The sequence below is a fragment of the Scyliorhinus torazame genome, chromosome 6 (genome assembly GCF_047496885.1).
Source record: "Scyliorhinus torazame isolate Kashiwa2021f chromosome 6, sScyTor2.1, whole genome shotgun sequence".
Classification (NCBI taxonomy): domain Eukaryota; kingdom Metazoa; phylum Chordata; class Chondrichthyes; order Carcharhiniformes; family Scyliorhinidae; genus Scyliorhinus; species Scyliorhinus torazame.
The window spans coordinates 232,335,128-232,343,586 of record NC_092712.1 but is presented as its reverse complement, the minus strand read 5'-3'; the positions used below and the strand labels follow the sequence as shown (position 1 = coordinate 232,343,586).

Genomic DNA, 8,459 nt, shown 5'->3' with positions numbered 1-8,459 from the left:
ATTAGCTTTGCCTTGCCCTGAAGCAGAAAGCAATTGTGCTCTCCAACTTTCCTGAGACTCATGCTCACCAAATTAATTGGCCATCAAGAGTTAACTTTTAACACTGTCAGCAGACACAGGTTCAAACTTGAGGAACGTCTGTGCCCGATGGGCACCTCAGGGACCTGGGTGCTTTATTGATTCTTTTAATCACCTTTTGACTTAAGGTTTTAAGTTTCATTTACTCTTTGTTGTTGTTTTGGGCCATGCCCCTTTAACTAGCTGCCTCTGATTTTGTCCCTCAGTTTGTTTATTTTAGTTTACTTGGTTGAACTCAGAAATAGTTCAAATCCAAGGAATGGGATGAATACTCAGGGTTCAAGGCTAAATGCTTGGGTCCACGGGTTCGAGAGGCATTGGACTTATTTGCTGTATCTCAACACCTGCCAGTGAGGATCCATTAGCGTTCAAGGCCCATTAGAGATGTGCGAGCATATAAACCTCCTGTCAGAATTCCTAGTGACATAGAAAATAAGGGAGGGGAGAACCAGATAGGAGGCCAAAGGTGATTGACTGGGCGAGGGCCTAGGCCGGGGCCAGTCATGCAATGGAGATGGGAGGGCACCTGAACTGTGAGTAAGCGGTCACCATTAGATAAGGTGTGCGACTGGCGGCTTCCAGGCCCGAGAGGCCAATGAGTCAGGGCAGGTACTGATATTATCCAGCTGAGACACCAGCCTGACTCACTCTTTCTCTCATCCCTCACAGGACAGCAATCGATATCGGTCTGAAGCCAGTGGAGCTGGCTATTCTTCTTATCAATGAGCTGGAGGAGTACAAACTCCAGCAACAACGTGCAGCAGCACCCAGGGAAGACCAGCACAGGAGACCAGGGGGCTGCATGGCAAGCTCTGCCGGAGGCCACACCAACCAAACAGGGGCCATGGAATGTATATGCAATAGGGTTGTTCTAAGGCTCCGCAGATGACCTGTGTGGCACCTCACAGGCATTCACCCATAATTGCATCATAAGCAGGAAGGGGTTCCACTCCCTCAATGTGCAGCTGGTGTGTGACCACCAGATGCAAATCATGCACGTGTGTGCACCTTTTCTAGGGAGCTTGCATGATAGTTACATCCTCAAGCAATCGCAGATCCCTGACATTTTTGAGGGTTGCCCCAGACTGCAGGGATGGCTTGTAGGGGACAAGGGGTATCCCCCTAAGGTTTTGACTGATGATGGCAGTGGGGAGGCCAGAGACCGCAGCAGAGGCCCAATACAACAAGGCTCACGGTGACCCCTGATCTGTGATAGAATGGTGCATTGGTCTCTTGAAGACGCGCTTCCATTGCTTCAGCATGTCCAGTGGGGCTTTTCAGTATAGCCCCCAAAGGATCTCCTGCATCGTGGTGATCTGCTGTGCCCTACATAACCTGGCTCTGCGGTGGGGTGACGACCTTCATGAGGAAGACCTAGAGGAGTGACACGTGTTCTCAGCTGAAGAGGAGTTTCAGGAGGGGATTGTGGAAGAGACCGTTGAGGATCTGGAGGCTAGGAGGGGGGGGCTGAGGGTGCGCATGGTCAGGAGTGCTAGGGACGACCTCATCACTTCCCACTTCAGAAAGTAGGAGCAGCATATTATCCGACAGCGTAACCCCCCCCCCATCTCCCCAGGATGTCATGACCTCTCTACGACCAGGAAATGAAGGCTGCAGAGATCTTACTTATCAGAGTGCTAGGACTGGGGGTCCTTGAGTGCCTGCTGCCCAGTCAATGCAGGAGGATGATGACGACTCTCAGTGAGGAATGGTCCGTGATCCCTCAACCAATGATCCAGATGATGGACATTGCAGCGAAGGTGAAAATCGGGGACAGAATATCATGCAATATTGTTCACTGCTTTTACTTGATGTTGGTTGGAATATGCAACAAAAATATTCCCCTTGGCTCCTTTTATGAAGAAATATCAGTCTTAAAACATTCAAGCTGAGTATTCCGTTCATGAGTGCAAACACAAGCCTGCATGAAATACATCTTTTGTTTCTCGTTTAATCTATGAGATCTCACACCTATCAGACAGTCTGAGGATGTAGCACTTAAGAATAGATGCCGTTCAAATGGGAATTTTAGCACAATTCTACACTAATGATCAGTAATGAAGAAACAAAAGCAACATTCAGAGACAACTGAACAATAATCAAATTACTGGTCCGTATAGAGAGTTATTGCATAATTAAGTTTGGCCCGTGAGAGGTTATTATTTAAAGTGAGTCAATTGTCACTTAGTTACTTTCATAGTAAACACATGGCAAACAACTCGGTGAAGAGATACATTACGATGTTTCACTGCATTCCCAGATGCCATGGCAAAATAATAAAAATGTTTTTAATTACATTAATGTTCCTTAGTGACTGGAGTATCTTACTACTTTTTCTTTAAAAGTAGCACAACATCTTTGTCAGACAATGAAGATGAAATCAGTTACCAAAAAAGAGATGATTGATTTTTACTTGGACATTGTTCCATTGTTGTCAGTGCTTTACCTAATTGTGGTTAGAGTTAAATAGAAGTTTGTTATTGATTGTTTATCTCCATCAAGCTGCTGGATTTTATATTAAAACAGGTGAACAAACAATGGCGGTACATCATATTGTTATTTTTTTTTACAGTTTTTGGAATGCCACATTAGCATGTTAGTCATGCTATCTTCCAAATTGGAAATCTATCATGTAAACTCTGATTATTGGATACGTCCTAACACCTGCTTTTTGTCATTATATTTTAGAATACTTATTTCAGGGTGTGATGGACAGGAAGCTCAGGCCGAGCTCGGCGGCCCTCCAGAGGATGTCCGCCAAGGCCATCAAAGGCTTCAGGGCGCGGAAGGCAACAGGCTGCCTCCACCTCTGATGTGCACCTAGATGTAGCAGAAGACCATGGAAGAGCCACAAGAATGAGCAACACTGAGTGGGCACTGGTGAGGTCACTATCTGTTGCGAGAGGGAATGAAAATCTGTCACATTAAAATGTTCACGATTAAAACTTGTCACACCTGATACATGTAAAGCCTCATCACGTTAATCTTCACAGCGGGCCTGACCATGAGTGGAATGTTCCAGCCCTGCTCCAAGGATCTTCATTCCCAATGAAGTCAATGCCGTTTAGAATGACTTGCAGGAAAACTGGCGTAAAAAGGCCACCAATACCCGTTTTGCTGGGGGCTAGCAGGGAGGCAGCGTAGAGCTCGCAGCTCTAGCTGCTGATATGGCTCTGAGCGTTTCCGTTTCCGTGGCCGCGCATGCGCACGGTGGTGCCGTGCAGCGGCCGCGCCATGCTTCGTGGCGGACTCAGCCTCGGACCAGGACCGCAAAAGTAATGCCCTCCTTTGGCCATTCGCGCCCCCCGGACTGTCCACCCACAGTGCCCCCAGCCTCAAATAAAGCCCCCCCCTGCCACGGATCAGCCCTCCCCGACTATGGCAGCGTCAGACTGAGTCCGCAGCCGCCACGCTGAGTTCACGATGGGTGAGACCACACGAGTTCCATGCTGTCGGGAACTCGGCCGGTCGGGGACGGAGCATCGCGGGGCGGGCCTCAGGCAATGGCCTGAGGCCGTGGCTATGTGGTGCAGCATACTCCTATATTGGAGAATCCAAAAACCAGCACCGCCCCCGATATTGGCGTCAAAACGGATTCTCCGCCCCGTCGCCGAATGCAATTTCGGCGTCGGAGTGCGAAGAATCCAACCCCAGGTTTTTAAAACTTATATTTTGAACTATGTATTTAATTCGAAGATGGCATGGAGTCAGGGGTCTTGATGGCAGTTAATTAACATATATACCTGGCTACAAGGCCTATGAGATTCACATTGCCAAAGAGATTGGCTTTGAGAGGGGAAGGGTCCATAGCAAGCTATTGTAGTTACAAGATTTCACTTAAATATCCCTGAACCGCACAGACAGGCCAGCCTGCAAAAAATATGAGAAAAGTGAAAGCAGCGAGATAGTGGCAGTCAATCTCGATTGTGTACCATGCAGAATGAGTTTAAACCCAGACTGAGATTAAAGAGACGTTTGTCAGGATTTAACTAAGGTTGGATTCTGCTGGGGGAATCTTCAGGGTTCCCTTCACTTTGAAAGTTAGTTTGGGGGTCAGAAGTTATTTTGCGGAAAAAGGCAGGGAGCTGAAATGAAAATGAAATGAAAATCGCTTATTGTCACAAGTAGACTTCAAATGAAGTTACTGTGAAAAGCCCCTAGTTGCCACATTCCGGCACCTGTTCGGGGAGGCTGGTACGGGGACTGAAGCCGTGCTGCTGGTCTGCCATGGTCTGCTTTAAAAGACAGCTATGTAGCCCTGTGCTAAACCAGCCCCTGAGAATGAATGTGGGCTAATTCCTGGAGAATGAAATGTCTAGTCAAGCGACATAATGAAGTACAACCATGGATGGGGATTTTTGGTCATTTTAAAAGTTAAATGAGGAACATTTCTGTATAAGTTGAGTGTATAAGTTGCTTGCTGAATCGTGTTTGGACAATGTTGCTTTTAGTTTGTTCCAGCTCATTCTTAAAATATGAAGAGGCGAATTCTCCATCTGAGAGATAAGTGCTGACGCCAGGACTGAATTATGAATGTTCTCTGTGGACAAAAGCGGTGCCAGTCCTGGTGCGATTCAGGTTCCGTTAATGGATTAGCACCAATGCCATGTAGAACTCACACAATTCCAATGCATCCGATCCTCATTCCAGCTAAGACGATGGCACTGGTTGTGCTGGAGAACATCCATCCCGTTGATTTGTTGGCAAGGCCAGAGGGTTCCTAGGCGGGTGGCTTGGGGAGCACCCATATGACCCGTGGCGCTAAGTTCCCAGTGGGCAGTCAGTAGCGTGCGTAGCCGCATGGCTGCCTTGCAGGCTGCAGCAATGGCGGTCAGTGCCCATCCACCCCTACGCCATGTCTCACCTCCTAGCTGCCCTCTGCTACTCCCTCCGGCCCTGGCAGATGCCCTCCCGGTCAGCGGCACAACTGTCAGCACACTAGCAATGTTGGACCCTGTTTGTACCCCCTCCCGCACCCTGAGCAGCAATGATGCCTGTTTTCCGATTTGCAATACTACAAGTGAACCACGGCATTGGTAATCCTCCTGGTGGAGCATCGCGGAATGCCCTGAAAATGCCGGGTCGGGCCCGTTAATGATATGCAGCCTTTACTGGACAAACCACATGTCCACACCATCGTGCCACATAGAACGCATTGGCGCCGCTGTCGAATGACCAGAGCATGGCATTCCTTTTGGCGCAGGGCACCACCTCGATTTTAATTTTCCGCCCAATCGCGTTTCCTGATTCTGCCATCGGCCAACGGAGAATCCCGCCCAGAATCTTGTGTGATCCTTCCAGTCAGTCACTATCAATTCAGATATCTTTCTTGAAGTTAATGGTCTCTCCGGAGGCCATAACACTACTGACCCACCTGCATGAAGACCATTTGTGGCCAGGTTTGAAGTGGGTTGGATTCAGGTTTGAATTTTAAAAATATTTTTGCTTCCAACCTGACCCAAACCCAATCATTTATGGAGGCTAAAATATACCTCTATGTATCCAATGAACTCCTCCAGAAAATCTGGTTAAATCTGCCTTATTTTAGAATTCTATCTTAAATTTGCCAAAATAAGTGCACGGCATTAGCCAAATTACTTTATGGATGATGAGCGTCTTTGTTTTGAAATGTTCTTCACAGCATTTGGCTTGTTTTCTTTATAATCATTTTAATGTAATGCTGTCCCTTTATGTTGCTGTTTATTTTAATTTAATTTCAAACATTTTCTGCCCTTCTCTGAGCTATTTGGAAATCCAAACATAAACAACTGTGGCTGATCCTTCAGTCCTTCTGTAGTGCAGCAAGTACATGAGCATAATGATGCTTGATATTATTGGGAAACGAGAGATTCAGAAGTGGCTGGCTGAACACAGTGTTTGTGTTGATCAGAGGCCTATATAATGACTAGCCTCCAAAGTACTTACATGACGCTTTGAATACATTTGACCCTTTTCACTTAATTTCATTTGCTTGTTAGTGCTTGGAGACAATCCAAGAAAGCACTTCAGTAAATTCAAGAGCACACATTATCTAATTAATATTAAACTCTATAAAAACAGAGAACTAGCCCTTTCTTGAGAGGCAATGATGTGACATCATAGCATATTGATGCATGCTCAGGAATGCGGTTGTTGCGGAGTGTTTAAAGGCAGGCAGAAAAGGTAAATCGTTTTTGCATGCTTTGTTATTTCTTTTATCACTTTGGAGTCTGACAATTTCAGTTCTCCGTTTCCAGAGAATATGACTTGGCAATCTTTGTGTTTATTATCCCCACATTATTCACATCACGGTGAGTATCCTTGTTGATCGTAGCTTACTATCGTTCCTGTTTTACCTTAACGATTGCTGTCCAATAAAATTACAGGAGCAAACAATTGCCCCTGCTCAGGTTGATTCAACCATGTGGGTTCAGCACAGTTAGAGTGAAACCTACTGCAGAAAGCAATGTACCAAATATAACTATCAGAGTATTATTTGGTGTGGGGAGTGAGTTTTGGCGTGGAATTCTCTGAATAATTGTCATTTTAGGCACAAATTCTGTTGCAATTCCCACCCGCCCTGGTGGCGCAATCCGGATCGCAATCTTCAGGCACCCAAAAATTGTCTTTTCCCACATGAAAATGTCGTGCATGATCCGCAAAGCGGCTGATTCGCCAGGGGTCATCAGACCACTTCAATGAAGGAGGCGCTGCATTCAAGTGACTCCACAGCACTTGATCTGATCAGGAGGATGGCAGCAAGGAAGCCAGCTCCTTGATTCAAGGAATGGGCCTCCCGCTATGGAGGAAAGGCGGGCCACAGTATGGTGGTATGCCCAAGCTGAGGATCCTGACTCCATTTGAGGAGCGGGACTGCGCTGAGAGCGAGGTGGGCCTGTGAGAGAAAAATGAGGTGCCACTGCCCCTTCATTGAGATGACCAGACACAAGTGAGTTCTTTGCAGTCCAAACCCTGGGCCAGGCCATGTGCCTTGCCTTGAGGGCACATCAACTGAAGAGTCTGGCCAGCCAGCCAGAGGTGTCCACCACCCACCCTCGGCAGCACCTCGGAGGAGATCTTGGAGAAGGAAACAAATGAAGCATTATAGCTATCACGTGCGCCATCCACCATCACAGAGACACACATGTCAGTCGGCAAATTTAGCACACAGGTTTCCAGGCCACTATTTGGTGAGCATCACACAGCTTCTGATGCTCATCAGGTGGTAGAAGGAACATCCTAGGGATCGGAAAGTCGTAGGTCTGCTCGAACCCTGGACTCAGCTGGTGCCATATCTCTGGACACATTTGTCCTTTAGCTGTTTGAGCTCAAAAGCAGAGCTGGCAATACCAGGAGGGGTTGTCAGCGACACTCCTGCAACTACAAGTCTGAATGTAGGAGTCCTAAAACCTGTTGCAGGAGATGGTGCCAGCAATGCATGGCAGGCTGGCCAACACTGCAAAGGTAGCGCCGCAATGGAAAGCCTGGGGCAAGATGTCAGATGCATGATGGGAGAACCCCAAAGCATGGCTCAGTCCATGATGAGGACCATCGATGAGGGATTCAACACCATGGTGCAGAAAATGGCAGGCGTACAGGATTGGCAGCGCCAGATGATGTTGAGACTTCTGAAGCTAACTCCAGTGCCCCTCACTGCGGATGCTGCAATCTGAAACCAAAGAGAAAATGCTGGAAAGTCTCAGCAGGTCTGGCAGCAATTGTAGGGAGAGAAAAGAGCTAACGGCTGCCAGACCAGCTGAGATTTTCCAGCATTTTCTCTTTGTTTTCAGATTGCAGCATCCGCAGTAATTTGCTTTTATCCAGTGTTTAACTCATTGCCACTTCTCTTTCAGAAATGCCTACCATGAAGAAGTACTGCTCTTCTCTCTGACAGGATTTCCGTATGTGCCTATAAATACTTCCCACTCTCTCTGTATTATAGCTTTGACGAAGGGTCATCTGGACTCGACTCAAAACGTGAGCTCTTTTCTCTCCCTACAGATGCTACCAGACCTGCTGAGATTTTCCAGCATTTTCTCTTTGGATCCAGTTCCCCTCCATCCCTTTGAGTAACCAGCGACCCATGAGCACCTGGATGGATCAGGAACCACCCAGGGCCTTCTACTCAGAAAACTCTGGGAGTGACCAGCCCACCTGAACCCTCTTACCTGATACCAGCGCAACTCAGGGTCAGTGGGCAGAACAGGATGATGTGGCAACACCAGTGCCGCAAGAAAGTAGGCCGGGGCCCTCCAGGTCCCCACCCTCCATAGGATGCCTGCCAAGGGCAACTCAGGAAGCGGGGCATGGAAGGCAGCAGGCCGCATTACAGACCATTCCACACTGCGAGCCGTCATCACCCTCATGCATTCACTGGTCAGCAGGCACTCAAGGACTCCCCA

At 47.7% G+C, this 8,459-nt stretch overlaps 1 long non-coding RNA gene across 1 annotated transcript in view; it reads left to right on the top strand.

The window, feature by feature from the left end:
• Window positions 1-2,850: 2,850 nt before the first annotated feature.
• Window positions 2,851-8,459, top strand: part of LOC140425781 (uncharacterized) — a 78,864-nt gene continuing 73,255 nt past the window's right edge. The window contains exon 1 of the long non-coding RNA XR_011947999.1: window positions 2,851-2,958. This is a non-coding gene — a long non-coding RNA (uncharacterized lncRNA). The remainder of the gene's footprint in view (window positions 2,959-8,459) is intronic.